This window comes from Mirounga leonina, unplaced genomic scaffold (genome assembly GCF_011800145.1).
Source record: "Mirounga leonina isolate KUSES-001 unplaced genomic scaffold, KU_Mleo_1.0 Mir_94, whole genome shotgun sequence".
NCBI lineage: Eukaryota > Metazoa > Chordata > Mammalia > Carnivora > Phocidae > Mirounga > Mirounga leonina.
This window is the reverse complement of record NW_023270855.1, coordinates 29,251,168-29,268,431: the sequence shown is the minus strand read 5'-3', so window position 1 is coordinate 29,268,431 and position 17,264 is coordinate 29,251,168. Positions and strand designations below refer to the sequence as shown.

Here is a 17,264-nt window from a genome sequence, read left to right as displayed (position 1 = left end):
AATTAAAGCAGTTTTAAATTACAACTGAGCTCAATTTTAAGGGAAAAAAATAAATCTCTTTTTAATTTTCTAGTGCCTTAGTTTTACACAGCTTTGCAAATTGTACTTATGGCCTACATATAAAAATAAACCTAAATGTAAATTATGATTTAAATCCCCATGGACAAGCTGTTCTGTTTTATTTGTTAGAAAGCAAATAAGACCTACTTTATGGCCTGTTTACTAAACTGAAAATTTCAAATTGAGGGAGTTAAAAGACATCAACTATATTAATGCCATAAACTATAGAAATTACTCAGTAGAGTAATGCTCTTTGGATAATCTGAGAATCTTTATAACAAACCATTATTTGATGTTTTCCTTTTCAATTACATGGTAATAAGGAATTAAAAAAATATATATATGCACATGACATATGCTTACCATCTAAGCTATTGTTTAAGCAATCTATAGAGGCAAAAGACTCTAACCTGTGAGTTTTTTTGTAAATTAGTTCAGTGACTGGAGATCATTCAAGTATACATTTACTCTCTTCTCTTCCCTATCAGGATTGTTTCACTACCAACACTTTAAAAAAACCAATGGGAAGAAATTGGATTCTTTAAAAGCCATAATTATTTGAGGTCGCAAATATATTCAGCCTCAAACTGTCATATGAAATTCTAATTGAGACACTGCAGAGTAAACAGTGTGTTCATAAACCGGTTAAGCCATCCCTTGCCTTGAGGAAGTTTTTGCAGGTACAATCTTTCATGCTAATAATGTCTAAATATTTAGGGCTCCTCTATTGTAGAGTAGAGTGTTCCTCCTTCTCTGTTCAGATTCTCAAATTAGGTAGAAACAAATTTGGAAGGTGTTCTGCTCCGTGACTCCCTCCCATGGGCATAACCAGATTGGAAAGAAACACTTCCTGACATGCAGGGGAGTAAAGCGCTCTACCAGTTTGTACGGCTATGCATTGAATACCACCTGAGCTGTGTTCACTCACTTGGCGCCATGACACGGGACAAAGCAGCATGTGGATTAGATACAATTCCCTGTACATATTAGCCAGTAAGCAATCATTTCCTTACAGACTCAAAAAAAAGTATATAAAAGTACAAGAGAATCAGAGGGCTATTGATACAGGGACAATCCGGAATCTTCTATATTTGACTACGTTGTTGTGTGTGTGTGCAAAACTTAGTAACTAATTACCAGAAACATGCTTCCTATTGACGGTGACTTACCAGCTGTGGTGACAATGAATGACCTGCTCTTCTGCTACTCAGGCAATAGCACCACAACTCTCCAGTTACTCCAACCACAGACCTCGACACTGTCCTGGATTCCTCTTTTGCCGCCACTACTTCCACACACACATATTTGACTCGACCATGAGACTTTGTGTATCATTCTCCAAAACGTATCTATTTTTCCTCACTGTCAATCCATCATCACCATCATCACCTCTTGCTTGGACAACTCTCTACTAGTTTCGTTATGTCTGCTTTTTTTTTTTTTTTAAAGAATATATATGAAAAAGTTTTTTCCTAAGAATTTTTAAAATAAAACTTTATTGAAGTATAATTTACATGCCACGAAATTTTTCTCTTTTAAGTGTACGGCTCAATGATCTTTAGCAAATTTACAACATTGCGCGACCATAATTATGATCCAGTTTTAGAATACAACTGTCACCCCAAAATGATCTTTTATGCCTGTCTACAGCCAATTAACCTTCCATCTGAAATCCCAGGCAACCACGAGTCTATTTCTTGTCTCCATAGATTTGCATTTTCTGGACAGCTTATATGAATGGACTCCTACAATGTGGGATCCTTCACATCTAGCCTCTTTTACTTATCATAATGTTTTTGAGGCTCATCTGTATTGTAACACTCATCAGTACTTCATTCCTTTTTATTGCCAAATGGTATACCCTAAAGCATGTGTAATTTTTGAAGCATAGTAATTAAATAAATACCCAGGAAGCCATCACTCAACTTCAAATTAAATTACAAAGCTACTTAGTGCTCTGCTTCTCCTTCCAATACATTGCCCATGTAGTAACTGGCATCATGGCCATCCTTCACTTACAACTTTCTGATGGCTTCCGTCACAGTTACATTAAATCCAAGGTGCTTCCATGGTCTACAAGGCTCTACCTGATAGGATCCTTGCTTATCTCCCTTATTACTTTTCCCCTTACTCACATACTCCATATATAATGTTCTTCTTTCTGTCCCTTGAATATCACAAGGTACTTCCACATTGAGGATTTTAAATCTGCCTTTTCCTCCTCCTTAAATAGTTCTTCTGCTTGATCTTCAGGTGACAAAGTGATTCCTGACATGGAAGTTTCAATTCCAATAATGCCTCCTCAGGGAGAGATTTCCTGACCAGCCAATCTAAAGGAAATTTTCCTCTACCCAGTCATTCCCCATCATACCACTCTGTTTAATTTTTTTCATAGTACTCACTGCTCTCTTAAATGATCTTATTTGTTTACATACCTATTTTATGTCTCCTCTCACTAGAATACAGTCTCCTTGGGGGCAGCGACCATGCCTGTCTTGTTCATTGTTGTATCCCTTGCACCTAGAGCAACATCTAATTCATTTTTTTATGTCAACAACTATTTATTGAATGAGTAAGGAAACAGGTATGAATAAGGATGCAGAATTAACAGAATAAATCAGGATCCAAGGTGAATCTGGAGATCTGAAACAGCCAGACAAGATAGTAGAGCTGCATGAAACCACAGTCTTTGGTTTGGTTGGACTGACAATATTTTTGGATCTGTGAGTTCCCATTTTTTTTTTAATTTTAATTTTTTAACTTTTTAAAAAGATTTTATTTATTTATTCATGAGAGACAGAGAGAGAGAGAGAGAGGCAGAAGGAGAAGCAGGCTCCCCAAGGAGCAGGGAGCCCGATGTGGGACTCGATCCCAGGACCCCAGGATCATGACCTGAGCTGAAGGCAGACGCTTAACTATCTGAGCCACCCAGGTGCTCTCCCATTTTCTTTTTAAAATAAGTCTTCCTATGAATAAATTTTAATTACTTATCCCTTGATCAGGTTTAACCTCATGTGGAGAGAGTATGTACTTCTGTTCAGCACTTGGGCCTAAAAAAATCAGTACAAATACTGCTGGTTTGGAGTTTTGTGTGATTTACCCCACTTTAAACAAGGTGTTTGACATCAATTTCAAGAGACTTATGGTTTCAGTCATCCTGGCAACCTGGGTTTAGAATTAACTACTAACTGCCTCTCTATTTAGAGTGTCCTCAAGGTTATGTAGATTTCTGACATCTTCAGTGCCTGGGTATTTTATATTTCAAACACAGGTCAAAACCTTTTTATTAGTTTACTTATTAAAAAGAGATAAAAGCCAAAATGAAGAAAGAATACTTTCCTCAAATATTTTCCCTCAAATATATATACAAATATTCCCTCAAATTATATTTATATTTCCTTTTATATTTACACATCCATTTTTTCTATATATCATACTTTTTCCTAGACCGTATAAGAGTTTAAGTATTAGACAATGAAGTTGGTAGCTGATTTTACATTACTTTAACTAAAGCCAGTGGTATTAACCTTAGTCCTAAGACTTGCTTGGCAGACATATTTTCACTTGAATTTAGCACCTACAATATGGGTATGGTGTCTTGATCCCCGCTAGGTTAAAAAAAAAAAAATTGGGAAGGAACTAACAAAAAAACTCCATTTAAAAAAGGACTTAAATTGTTAGTGGTTATTGTAAATGACCTGGAAAACTCCCACAATGAGTTGTTTGTATCATGTGCATTGTTTCTCCCTCTAGTTTAATCTGTGACTTTGTTTTCTCCTGATGCTGTAACTACACTATATCCCACACAAATATAGCCAAGATGTTACTTGCTCTCACTTCAATGTACAAACACTACAATGTAATCTGCTTGCATGAAGTTTCACTCTGTTGTTTACATAATAATTCTAATCGTGAAGCTTTTTATGTATCCAGACAAATGGAGCAAATTGAGATTGCTCAGTGAGGCCTGAGCATGACCTTCATTTGAACACAGTGACTTGTTTGCTGCTTGTATACAAACAGCTAAACTGTATCTTAATCCCAGGCTCAAATTTAAAAGCTCCAGTGAATGCTCTAAGGCTACCAGAGACAAAGATGGTATCTGATGGTGGAAGCTGAGGAGACAGAAGTCTCCCAACAAATAAATTCAGCAAGTGACTATCAGTCAGACACCTTCCCCCAGTACACAGGATGATGGAAGTTGAATAGACGTGTTCACTCAAATAGGATGACCAACTGTTCCACTTTGCCCCCCGGGCACAGGACTTTCAGTATTAAGACTGGAAAGTTCTGGGCAAACAGGATGAGCTGGTCACCCTATTCACCAATACGTAGGAACTAACTAGGTATGAACAAATACCATCCCTAGGAATTTCTCCAAAAGAAACAATCATAGATGAGCATAAAGATTTCTATACAAGTTTATCTATCATGTGCATATATCCGCGGGTGTGTATGTTCACACGCTCACATATACAGAAAAGCAAACTGGAAACACCACCATAATATTTACAATCATTATTGCTGGTATTAGGATCATGAGTAATTTTTAAATTTTTTCTTACACTCTCCCTCAATTTTTGGCAACAGACATATTAAATTTTTGATCAGAAAGTACTGTATCTAATTTTAAAAACTAAGCCAATAATAGGACTGAGCATAGTACCTTATACAAAATAGATGCTAAAAAATATTATTTGAAGTATATGTACAAAATATGTATTTATTTCCTGCCCAGATTTTTCAGCAGCTGCATCTGTTAGCAGAGTCCTGGGTCTAAGATTGCACTGTGAAGTTGGGAGTCAAGCCTGATTTACTTAAATGTAATTAAACATTATCTTCACGAAAGACTTCAAGTACCCAACACTCACATTATCTATAGAAAACTGCTCCCTTGCTCAATGAGATTGGATCCATTGTAGGTTATTTCTTCAAATTCTTTCACATTAATACCTCCCTACCAGCAGCAAGAATTACCATAAGCACAGTGCAATCTGACTTTTAAACCAAGCACGAAATGAAACCTTGAGGGGAAAGTGAATTCATTAATTTTCTTTTTTGGTTTGGTGTCAATGTCACCCTAATGTCAGCATGTAACATTCTGTTAAAGACATGTCTTCGCTAACGTGGAAAAAGAACAAATTTGGTACAGCTGTAGAGTAATTTTTGCAGGGAATAAAAGACTCAGCTAGAGAATTGACTGTCTCAGTTCCCAGCTGTACATCCATTACCCACAAAGTTTTAAGAGATGCCAGGCTGGCTTCAACTCACACAAGGTCATTCACCAAGACACAGGAATTACAACTTACAAATCGGCAAGCAGTGTGTGCAAAGCAAGGTTAGGTGGTAATAAAGAAACTTAACACTAATGAGGGAAGGGCCAAGGGTCGTACGGGGTTAGAATGTAACCTCTAGAGTGCATAGCATTTCCCTAGGGATGGGTAACAAATGGAAGTAAGAAGGGTCTTGGCTCTTTGTCCCCATGTTTCTTGAGCCTGTCCCTTCCACTCCCCTTCCTCTGCCACCACCAAGCACCATCATCTCCCACATGACTGTGACAGCCGCCCAGATGGTGTCCCTGTTTCCATTACTGCCCATTCCCCGTGTAGTCATTCTCCACTTAGCAGCCAGAAGGCTCTTTTATATACGTAAATACCATTAGGTTACCTTCAAGCTTAATATCCACATTTCAAACTGTGGTCTCCAGACCCTGTGAAATCTAGCTTCAGCCAACCTCACTGACTCACTTCCAACTCCCTTCCCCCTCACTCTGCTCCAGTTCCCCTGGCCTTTTATCTGCCCCTCAAACATGCCAGGCTCTCCCCTACAGGGTCTCCGCAATCTCTATTATCTCTGCCCAGCATGCTCTTTCCTGCACCAGCTCCTTCTTTTTGACTTTTAAGCTCAATTGTCATTTCTTGGGAATACTTTCTGACCAACTTGGCTAATCTCCACGGAATCACCCTGCATCTCTGTTTCCCAGCAAAGCTGGAGGGCCCTGAACCCGCATTTTAACTGAATCTTAAATGGACTGAGGGTTACAATAAATATTTTGAAAAGGTTGAGCATTGACATCACAAAATAAGCTTCTGGGAATACAAGAATCCAATAAAATTATTAACAATTTAGTCATATTATAATTTTATTATTAAAATTTTAATAGTCAAAATTTAAACTTTTGTTATTATGTGGTAGGAACAAGAATTTCTTAGCACTCTCAGCTAAAATCTTCACTTCGGTGCCCCTATATGGCGCATTTATGACGGATGCCAAATAGATAATTGCTTTGCTTTGAGGTTGGTGGAGGAGTGAAATATTTTGGGGCCTGCTCTGCCAGGGTGTGGAACTATCAACAGTGACAATGACTTATTAAGCTTTTCTTTTTTCTGGATAGGAACAGATTAGGGTAAGCTTTATCATATTTTGTTTTATGGGATGAATGCTGGTACACCAAATGGGTCTACAAAGATTAGAATTATGATACAGCCTAACTTTTATTTTTCTGCCTTGTACTACAATTTAAATTTTATAAAAAATTTCTTGGCTCAAAAGGGATATAATGTTCCTCAAGATATCAAGCTAATACATCTTTTTAATATCCATCTACTTATTTAGCTGTTTGAAAATCTTAATGGTTTTTTCATATAAAATAGTTTTAAAGTTGTAAGTTATGACATATGTCGACAATTTGGTAACAAATATGTGTGTTAGTGTGTGTACAGAACCACTGACTGATAGAATTCAACATATAAAGCATATATTAAGATTTTTACTCTAATGTGCATTTGGAATGTTCACTTATATTTCAAAATGAATATTCAGATGTTAACAATAAGCCAGAATGATATACCTTGCCTGTATTGTAGACATTATCACGTGATTGGCTATGGTAGTTAATTATGTGATTACATGACCACTGAGCACACACAAGTGCAGTGATGACAGACATGACTTTGAAATAACATGTGACTATCAGGTCTTCCAAAGACAAAGGTGAAGCAAAGTTACTAGATTTTAACTGAATAGTGAGGCCAAGCCCAAACTTTGGTGCATCCCTACCCAATGATCTGAAGTGGTCTTGTCTAATGATTGTCTGTCCTGTTAGACTGTGGGTGCCACAATGGCAGGATTTTTGCTTCTTTTGTTCCCTGCTCTATCCTCAGCACCATGCACAGTGTTTAGCATATGGTAGGTCCTCACACACATGAGACAGAGGAAGGAAGGGTTGATTGAATGAATGAAGTATAATGAATAGCAAATTGTGCTCTCCTCTCTGCAATCTGATGCTCCCTTTGACCTACAAATATCTGTGTGATCAGCAGGTAACAGGCCTTTGGTATGAATTCTGGTCACAGCTAGACCAAAAGAGCACAATGAGTCCTAAAGGCTGCCATTTCTAGAGACCAGGCTGGTTCTGAGATTTGTTTTGTTTGGGGTCTCTCTAAAGTAGGGAAGTGAGAAAGAGAGAAGCATTTTCCAGGCCCCAAGTCTTGATATACCTGGCTCAGCAGATAATCATTTAGTTTTGCTTTGGAGGATAGTTTGTGTGATTTGATGCATCAGGGAGAAAAACAAGGTGACAACTCATGGCAGGGCAGAACTGGGATTTCAAATGCCAAGATTCCTGCTTCCAATTCCTCTCTCCTAATAGCCTTCAATTATTGATATTGCAACTCTGTTGTACTACTTGATACGTAAAGCAATGGTAGACAAGTGCTCTCTTTTTATTCCTTTTGTTTCTCTAGTAAATTTACAGAAGAAAAAAAATTCCAAACAACAAAACCTTACCTTAATTAGATTGCATGATAGCCTATTTGCTAAATGACAAGATACACCCCACTTTACATAGATTTACTTTAACTGGTGATGCACCTAGCAATTCCTTGGTGTGCATGTATGTGTAAACATATGTGTATTTTGTTCATTACTTGAAAAGTGTTAGTGGTTTGGTATCAAGAAGAGCTCACGAATAGGCTCACTTCATTTTTCAGACTTGTTCTGTTCTTTTAGATACTGAGCACTCATTTCAGTACAGAAAACTGACATAATTATCATTATGACCATTAGTATTCTAAAGAGGTTTTCAAGTCCATCACAGGGACCTTCTTCTTAGCTTCTCCCAGAGCCATTTGCCATTAAGGCTTAGCTCTGAGTCGATCAGTATTTATTGATCATCTATTAGAGGTAAGGTATTATAAGAAAACCAGCCTGATATACAGATTTTTTTCAAGTACAAGTAAGTCATCTACATATAAATGAACACATTCCAAGGGAAACTAAAAAAGTGCATCTAAACTAAAAAAGGGCACCCAACTGATGACCTTTGTTCCCTGTTTCCCTTTCACCCTGGTTCTACTGAAGACAATAATAAATTATAAAGATAAGAATAACAATGCTTAAATTGTCCCAAGTGTTTTGCATATATTATTAAATTTGAATCCTCATCAACAAGCCTATAAGTATCGTTAGCTCATTTTATAGTGGAAGAAACATAGGTTTAGAAAGATTTAGTAATTCATCCAATGTAACAAGGTCAATGGCACAATCCAAACTACAGATTATCTTACCCCAAAGCTTTTACTCTTATGCTTATACTGAACCCTTATTTTCCATATTATCACCAAAATGTTTCCAAACAGATTCCAGCTATGAAAGGCTCTCTGGAATAGCTGCTTCACCCCAAACTCTCTGAACCACAAGCTATGGGGTACAGAGAAAGCTTTAAGTCCTTATAAAGGAGCCCAGGGAATTTTGCGACTCCAGAGTTTAAGCACTAGAATCCCAGAAGTTTCCAAACAGCATGATGACTGGCATTATGATAAGAAGAGCATCTGCATTCCCCAGAAGCCCCACACTCATCTGCATCCCTGCAGTGAGGTGAGCTCTGTGTCATAGCACAGGAGGCTTTGTGGTAAAACAGATAAGACACAGAGAAAGATGATCTCCGCAGCACTCTAGCCTCTCTTGAAGAAAGGCTCTGATCCAGAAAGAAGCTGGAAGAATTGGCCTGTAGAGATCCAGGCTTAGGGGGCTGAGTGATTTGGCATGGTGTGGCTCTGGGGGAGGACTTGGGAAGGACTGCTGCCCTTTTGTATTCCTCTTGCCTTCAGTAGCTAGCTCTTGTATCATCAAATTGATGGCAGCCTACCCTGAGGGTCTGCCCTCTGGCTCTGGAAAGAAGTTTGGACATAGTGCCCTTCCTCCTTAGGCAGGTTTGGCTCTTTGCTTTCCAATGGTTTGGAGTCATATAGCCTGGATTTAAGGAGTTGTAGGATTTTAGGGCAGGCTTCCTAACTTCTCTGAGCTTCTTTGTTATGTGTAATGAGGACATAGAGGGGATCTATTTCTGACAGTACCAGGTAGGATTCAGTGAGATTATACTCCATTTTTGGCCATTATTTCTTGAGAGGTTACAATATGCCATGCACTGAACTCAGCTGCTAACATGGATCATATTTTTCAACACCAAGCCTATAGGGCAGGTTGTATTATTGTCTCTGTTTCAAATTTGAAGAAACGGAAACTCAGAGAAGAGAATCTATTTGCCCAAGGTCACCCAGTCTGTAGGGTGGAGCTGGGATTTAAACCCCAGGTTTTCTGACTCAACCATGGCACCTGACTCAACCGCTAGGTGCCAGCTCACTACCTGGCACCTAGCAGATTTCAAAGCATGGTAGGGGCAATTGTTATTGATAATGATTTCCATGAAGAGGGATGATGATCATTATCATCAGTGGCTATTCTGGGATTTTGTAAGCACCTCGAAGGTTGGGGCCACCCGTGGTTTATCTTTGCAGACTCATCTATGCAGCACCTAATAGTGCTGCTGCATATGGGTCGAATGATGCCTGCTGAGCTGAGTGTCTGCGGTGGGGTGAAACACCTGTGTTAGTGCTAATGTGTGACAATACATTCATCATCACTGAAACAGGGGCAGAGATTTAACCCATGACATAACTGTGTTTATGGAAAAGAAATGAGCCTTATTGGATAGTTTCGCTGAATAGTCAATGCTAATTAAAAAAAACCTTCTCTTAAATGTCCAGTGGAAAAAAGACAGTCTCTTCAACAAATGGTGTTGGGAAAATTGGACAGCCACATGCAGAAGAATGAAACTGGACCATTTCCTTACACCACACACAAAAATAGACTCAAAATGGATGAAAGACCTAAATGTGAGACAGGAATCCATCAAAATCCTTGAGGAGAACATAAGCAGCAACTTCTTCAACCTCAGCCGCAGCAACTTCTTCCTAGAAACATCACCAAAGGCAAGGGAAGCAAGGGCAAAAATGAACTATTGGGACTTCATCAAGATAAAAAGCTTTTTTTGCACAGCAAAGGAAACAGTCAACAAAACCAAAAAACAACCAACAGAATGGGAGAACATATTTGCAAATGACATATCAGATAAGGAGCTACCCAAAATCTATAAAGAACTTATCAAACTTGGGCGCCTGGGTGGCTCAGTTGGTTAAGCGACTGCCTTCGGCTCAGGTCATGATCCTGGAGTCCCTGGATCGAGTCCCGCATCGGGCTCCCTGCTCGGCAGGGAGTCTGCTTCTCCCTCTGACCCTCCCCCCTCTCATGTGCTTGCTCTCTCTCATTCTCTCTCTCTCAAATAAATAAATAAAATCTTTAAAAAAAAAAAAAAAGAACTTATCAAACTCAACACCCAAAGAACAACTAATCCAATCAAGAAATGGGCAGAAGACATGAACAGACATTTCTGCAAAGAGGACATCCAAATGGCCAACCGACACATGAAAAAGTGCTCAACATCACTTGGCATCAGGGAAATACAAATCAAAACCTCAATGAGATACCCCCTCACACAGTCAGAATGGCTAAAATTAACAAGTCAGGAAATGACAGATGTTGGCAAGGGTGCGGAGAAAGGGGAACTCTCCTACCCTGTTGGTGGGAATGCAACCTGGTGCAGCCACTCTGGAAAACAGTATGGAGATTCCTCAAAAAGTTGAAAATAGAGCTACCATATGATCCAGCAATTGCACTACTGGGTATTTATCCCAAAGATACAAATGTAGGGATCCGAAGGGGTACGTGCACCCCGATGTTTATAGCAGCAATGTCCACAATAGCCAAACTATGGAAAGAGCCAAGATGTCCATCAACAGATGAATGGATAAAGAAGATGTGGTATATATATACAATGGAATATTATGCAGCCATCAAAAAAATGAAATCTTGCCATTTGCAATGACGTGGATGGAACTAGAGGGTATTATGCTGAGCGAAATAAGTCAATCAGAGAAAGACATGTATCATATGACCTCACCGATATGAGCATTTTGAGAAATAAGACAGAGGATCATAAGGGAAGGGAGGGAAAAATGAAACAAAACGAACCCAGAGAGGGAGACAAACCATAAGAGACTCTCAGTCTCAGGAAACAAACTGAGGTTTGTTTGGAGCGGAGGGGGCTGGGAGGGATGGGGTGGCTGGGTGATGGACACTGGGGAGGGTATGTACTATGGTGAGTGCTGTGAATTGTGTAAGACTGATGGATCACAGACCTGTACCCCTGAAACAAATAATACATTATATGTTAATTAAAAAATAAAAATAAATAATAATGCAGGAATAGTGAAAAAGAAAAAAAGAGTAGCATGGGGATCATTATGGATTCTGGACAAAAGAGAATCAAGGAAAACAATCTTCCCAGCACTCTCCAGATAAGATTTTCTAACAGACCAACAATGGGGTCTCTTAGGTTCAAGTGCCGTAGGAATATTATGCAAATGTCAGATAAAATATTCTTTTTTCATTAAAAAAAAAACCCCTTCTTTTAGTGGCATAATATCTTTCAGAAAGGCAGAATGAGTTAAAAGTACAAGTTTTGGATTTGGCTCCTGGCTCAGCTATTTATTATCTGTGCAATTTTGACCAAGTTACTTAACCTCTCTGAATCTCAATATTTCCATCAGTAAAATTTAGGGAATAACAATAGTACCTATCTCATAGGTGTCAGTAGGGCATTAAACAAGACATGGACTATGAAATACTTAGCATAGCACCTGGCCCATAGAAAGTGTTGCATCAATGTAAATTACTATTTTAGACCCAGGCTATTTTTTCCCCCATCGCTCTCTCCTTCCCCCAAACAAGAATGAAGCTATGATAATAATAGTCAACATGACAGGCAGTGTTTTAAATACTTTGTATTTGTTAATTAACTTAATTTTCACAAAAATGTGGAGACTGAGGCACAAGAGTTAAGTTAACCTGTCCAAGCTCATGCAGGCTCCTGATCCTATGCTCTTGTCCAAAATGCCACATTGCTTCTATGTATTGATGAATCTAGACCAAGCCTCTCTTATTTTCTTATTAGTGAGATAAATTGAGTTCCTGGGTTGCATGCCATTATATTATTACATATAAGAAATAATATACCATTCCTTCCTACATTCTACCCGATCACTAGGTAACAAGTATAGTGGTTTTCCATACCTACAGATAAATGTATTGCCCTGGATTTCCACTAAACAGTGATAGGTCATCAGTCCAGATCCCAGATAACTCCAGCATTAGGTACAAGTGATAGGTAAGTTCAGACAAAGTATTCAAGGAGCTGAACCAGAAAGTAAATGAACTTTGTATCACTTAGTCCTTAAAGGGTTAGAGTAAGAAATATCTTTGTTTTATACCTACCTTATCTTGGACTACCCAGGAAATCAGAACTTTCATGAATTTCTCACATTACAATGGAGCATCACTGTGTAACTGTCAAACTTAAGCCACTACTCAATTATCCAGTTCTGAACTCCTACCAACTCTAGAAACTTCACCCCCCACCCCCGCCTTGTTACTTGAAATTCCTGAAAACTCTGCCATAAGGTCTGTCATTATGGCTCTTTTCTGGGTCAGCTGGATGAACAACCTATAGAATTGCTGGGGGAGCAGTGGTCTTGGATACCACTCATCAGAACACAGTGAAGCTGGAAAGCTTGCTAACCTGTATAAGATGGGGTGGCAAATTTATGACAGAGTTGGGTATAGCAGGAGGAGCTCTGTCTCTGAAGCTTAGTCTCTAGCACCCCATTCCTTTCCACCATCTACCCTACTGCTTCTTGTTTTCTCACTCCCCAGCTCACAAGCAAACACAAACTGGTTTTCAATAAAAGTTGTGGCTTCTGGACCAAGCTTTCTGGGCTGGGAGGCGGTACTGCCTCGGAGCGCCCCAAACTGTAATTATAATTTTGCTTCTTCCCAACCCACACATCTTCTGGGAGCCTAGCAAAATTGAATTTCTGGGTCAGTGTTGGCCTTTACCATTTATTATTTAATTAACTCTGAAAGAAGCTAAGCCTCTCTCTCAGAAAGGAAAAACAAGAGAAATGGTAGCCAAGCTCCCACTCAGTACAACATAAACGTCTCCTGGACTGTGACCTTGAACATGGAACTCAAGAAAGCTAAACAAGAAAGCAGGTGATTCTCAGAGGCCTCACACCCTTGCCAATGAGGTGGTCTTTGCAGTTCTGAAAGCTATAGTGACTCCTGTGCCTGGGACACTTGGATTTTTCCCACCAGCTTTTCTCTGTGGCTCTATGCCAAGGATCAGGTCTATATCATTCCCGTAACCCTAATGCCTGGGAAATAGTATGCGCTCCATATTTGTTGACTAATACACCCTTCGTTCCAAATTAACTCTGGTCCTTAAAGATGCTTTAGGTTTCAAGACGGAAATCCAATCATATCCTCCCTGGCTTAAAACCCCCTGACAGCTTCTCCATGGTCTCGGAATGAAGTTCAAACCCTGCATGTGGCCTAGGAGGCCCTGAGTTGGCCCTGCCTTCTTTTTCAGTCTCCTCCCGTAGCGTGCTCCCCATCATTGACTAATCTCTACTCACACTGCTCTCCTTTCTGGTCCTGGAACACACGGAGCTCCTTCCTATCTGAAAGCCTTTGCACTTGTTCTTCCCTGCACCTGGCATCTTTTCCTTGTTATTTCTTCTTCTTCTTTTTTTTTTTTCCTATTTTTTAATTGAAGTATAATTAACATACATCATTATATTAGTTTCAGGTGCACAACATAATAATTCAACAGTTCTATATATTACTCAGTGCTCATACTCTTGATTCCCTTTATCTGTTTCACCCATTTCCACTCTGGAAACCACCAGTTTGTTCTCTGTATTTAAGAGTCTGTTTTTTTTGTTTGTCTGTTTGTCTTTTTTTTCTTTGTTTGTTCATTTCACATATGAGTGAAATCATATAGTATTTGTCTTTCTGTGATGGACTTATTTCACTTAGCCTTATACCTTCTAGATCCATCCATGCTGCCTTGTAAATGGCAAGATCTCATTCTTTTTTTTAATGGCTGAGTAATATTCACACACACACACACACACACACATCACATCTTTTTTATCCATTCATCTATGAATGGATACTTGGGTCACTTCCATATCTTGGCTATTATAAATAATGCTGCAATAAACACAGGGGTACATGTATCATTTTGAATTAGCGTTTTCATTTTCTTTGGATAAATACCCAGTAGTGGAATTACCGGGTCATATGTTCCTTCTCATCTTTCAGGTAGCAACTGACACATTACCTATTCTGAGCAGGGTTTCTTGGCCACTGAAGTACCCTACCTCTCCATCACTTTTCACTGCAGCAGCCTGTTCATTTCTTTTTGAACTAAATTACAATCTGCTATTATTCGTTTATTGCCTAAGTCCTTTACTAGAATGTACATTCTATGAGGCCAAAGCTTGGTCTATATCATTCATGGCTGTAGCCCCAGCACGAAGTGGACACAAGGAATGTATCCCATGTACACTTGTTGAGGGAAGGCAAGTGCCTATCATTTATATCATTCTCTTTCATCTACATTTCAAAGAAACCATTCAGGAAAGATATTCTGTTTCCATTTAAAGCATGCCAAGGCCCAGTACACTGAAAACATTTTTGGTTACACTGAGACAGGAAGTACCATTAGGATGATACATGAGGCAAGGAATTGGCCCCACAACTTCCTTTTCTGACTTTGTAACTGACTTACTGTGGGGGTGATTTAATGCGACTCCATATGTATGAGTAATTTGGGTGTAATAAGCCTGGCCCATTTTGAGTTGCCATAATGGACAAATAATATATTTCACAGAAGAAAAATGTTACAGAAAGTCATAGCATTTTTTTTTTTTTTTGCTTTAATGTGGTCTCATTAGATAAGGTGCCACTGAAAAATGCTAGGGCTATGACAAGATTTACCAGCGAGGGAATCTTATTTTCTTCTTCCCTTGGAAAGTGGCAGGAAACAGTCTGGTTGTGTTTTCTAATTCCTGACAATAATGAAATCCATACGTCATGAAGCCCGTGGCTTGTCAGGGAATAATAAACTGGTTAAATAATCAAATGTCAAGTAGCATCCTTGGTTTCCATTCAGAGGAATACAATTTCAGATAATTTAGCACAATATTGGACTGCTAACTAAAACTGCCTTTCTTTTTAGCCCAATTACTTAAATTTCTCTGGCATTTAATCCTCAGGGGTTACTTTCTTTAGAGGGTAACTTACATGGTACAAATCCGCCAAGAAAGTCACTTTGAAGTATATCTTCTACTCAGGGAATATGTTCTGTTTTCTTACATCAATTTTCCCAAATTAAAATAATTTGCATACCATCTTCCCCATCTTTGCTATTCCCATGTATCAACACAGGATACTTCTGTGATTAATTTTTAATCATATCCAGGTACCACCTGGACTATTATTTACTTAATATATTTTATTTAAATTAATTCACTTTTAAATGTTAATATATTTCTTTAAAGAAGAACGCTTATGTCACTGATGCAGAAGACAAAGCAGCACCACCAGTCATGAATGGAAGGTAACACAAATTAGAAACTGTTATTGCTTTACCTGTTTATTTGTTCATATGTTTACTGACTGTGTCCTTTACTAGAATGTCCACTCTACGAGGCCAAAGCCAGATCTATGTCAAGGCTGTAGCCCCAGCCTAAGGTGGACACAAGGAAGGCATCACAGGTATACTTGTGGAGGGTGTGCAAGTGCCTACCCCTCCTGTCTTTCCCTTAGATCTACACTTCAAAGGAGACATTCAGAAAAGGTATTCTCTTTCCATTTAAACCACTCCAAGGCCCAGTACACAGAAAACATTTTTGGATAAGTGAGATCTAAGCAATGCTATGAAATTCTAATTGGAGGCTCTTGTCTGCAGAAGACGCAGAGCCTGAGGCCTCTGGAGGTGTTAACAATCTACTAGAACCAAATAAAAACATTCTCCTGAACCTGATCAGAACTGATAAACAAATGGAAAAGCAGTTACTTCCTTATCACATGACTTGATTTTACTCAAAGCCATGTCTTGATAAAACCTAACATAATCTGTTATCAGCAGAGCTAAGAGTGCTGTCTTTTGAAAAACACCTGGCATAGGAAGAAAAGTCTGCTCTGTTTCATAGGAGGTGGACAAATATATCTGACTTCTTGAATCCACAAAGTATTTCTCTTCTCCATTCTCATGCCTTCCTGAGATTGCCTGCCTAAAGACACGATTTCAATTACTTCTGCCTCAGCACCTCCATTGCTTTCCCACAGAAGCAGAAACAATGTATTACAAATGGAGACAATATTCTTTGAAATAAATATATTGCTTGAAAACTTGTGATAACATATTTTCCTGGCTTTCCACGTTAAAACCCAGGGGAGGAGGACAACTGAATTGAGAGGATATATAGTCTGCTTGAAAATATCCCACATGTAGCACCCAGATTGATAAAATGAAGGACTAACAGAGGATACACACACACACACACACACACACACACACACACACCATTTTTTCCAATCACAAAGTATATTTAACTCATGAACACAGCATTCTTATATTATGCACCTGATCCAAAATGATCATGCCAGGCAGGGCCCTGGTTGTAACTGAAGAGATAGCACTGGCTAAGGAGGTGAGGGAGAGCTTAGAACTTCCATTCCTAGGTTTGGACAATAATAGACTAGCATTTCCAATGGATGCTAATAGGTATTAGTTGAAATAAGTTTGGGAAACTCATGAATAAACAAAGCTAAATAGGTTTATTTACTGTTGGAAATCTTCAAAGGTTTTTAAATGCTGATGAACACTGAAAAACTCAGAAAGACATGTAATGTCTTGCATTTCCCAAACTTAATCATGGCACCACTCTCCCTGCCCT

General features: G+C 38.8%; 1 protein-coding gene across 7 annotated transcripts in view; it reads right to left on the bottom strand.

Moving 5' to 3' along the window:
* The window catches only part of CADPS (calcium dependent secretion activator), a 476,998-nt gene that overhangs the window by 215,968 nt on the left and 243,766 nt on the right, over positions 1–17,264 (bottom strand). The window lies entirely within an intron of this gene.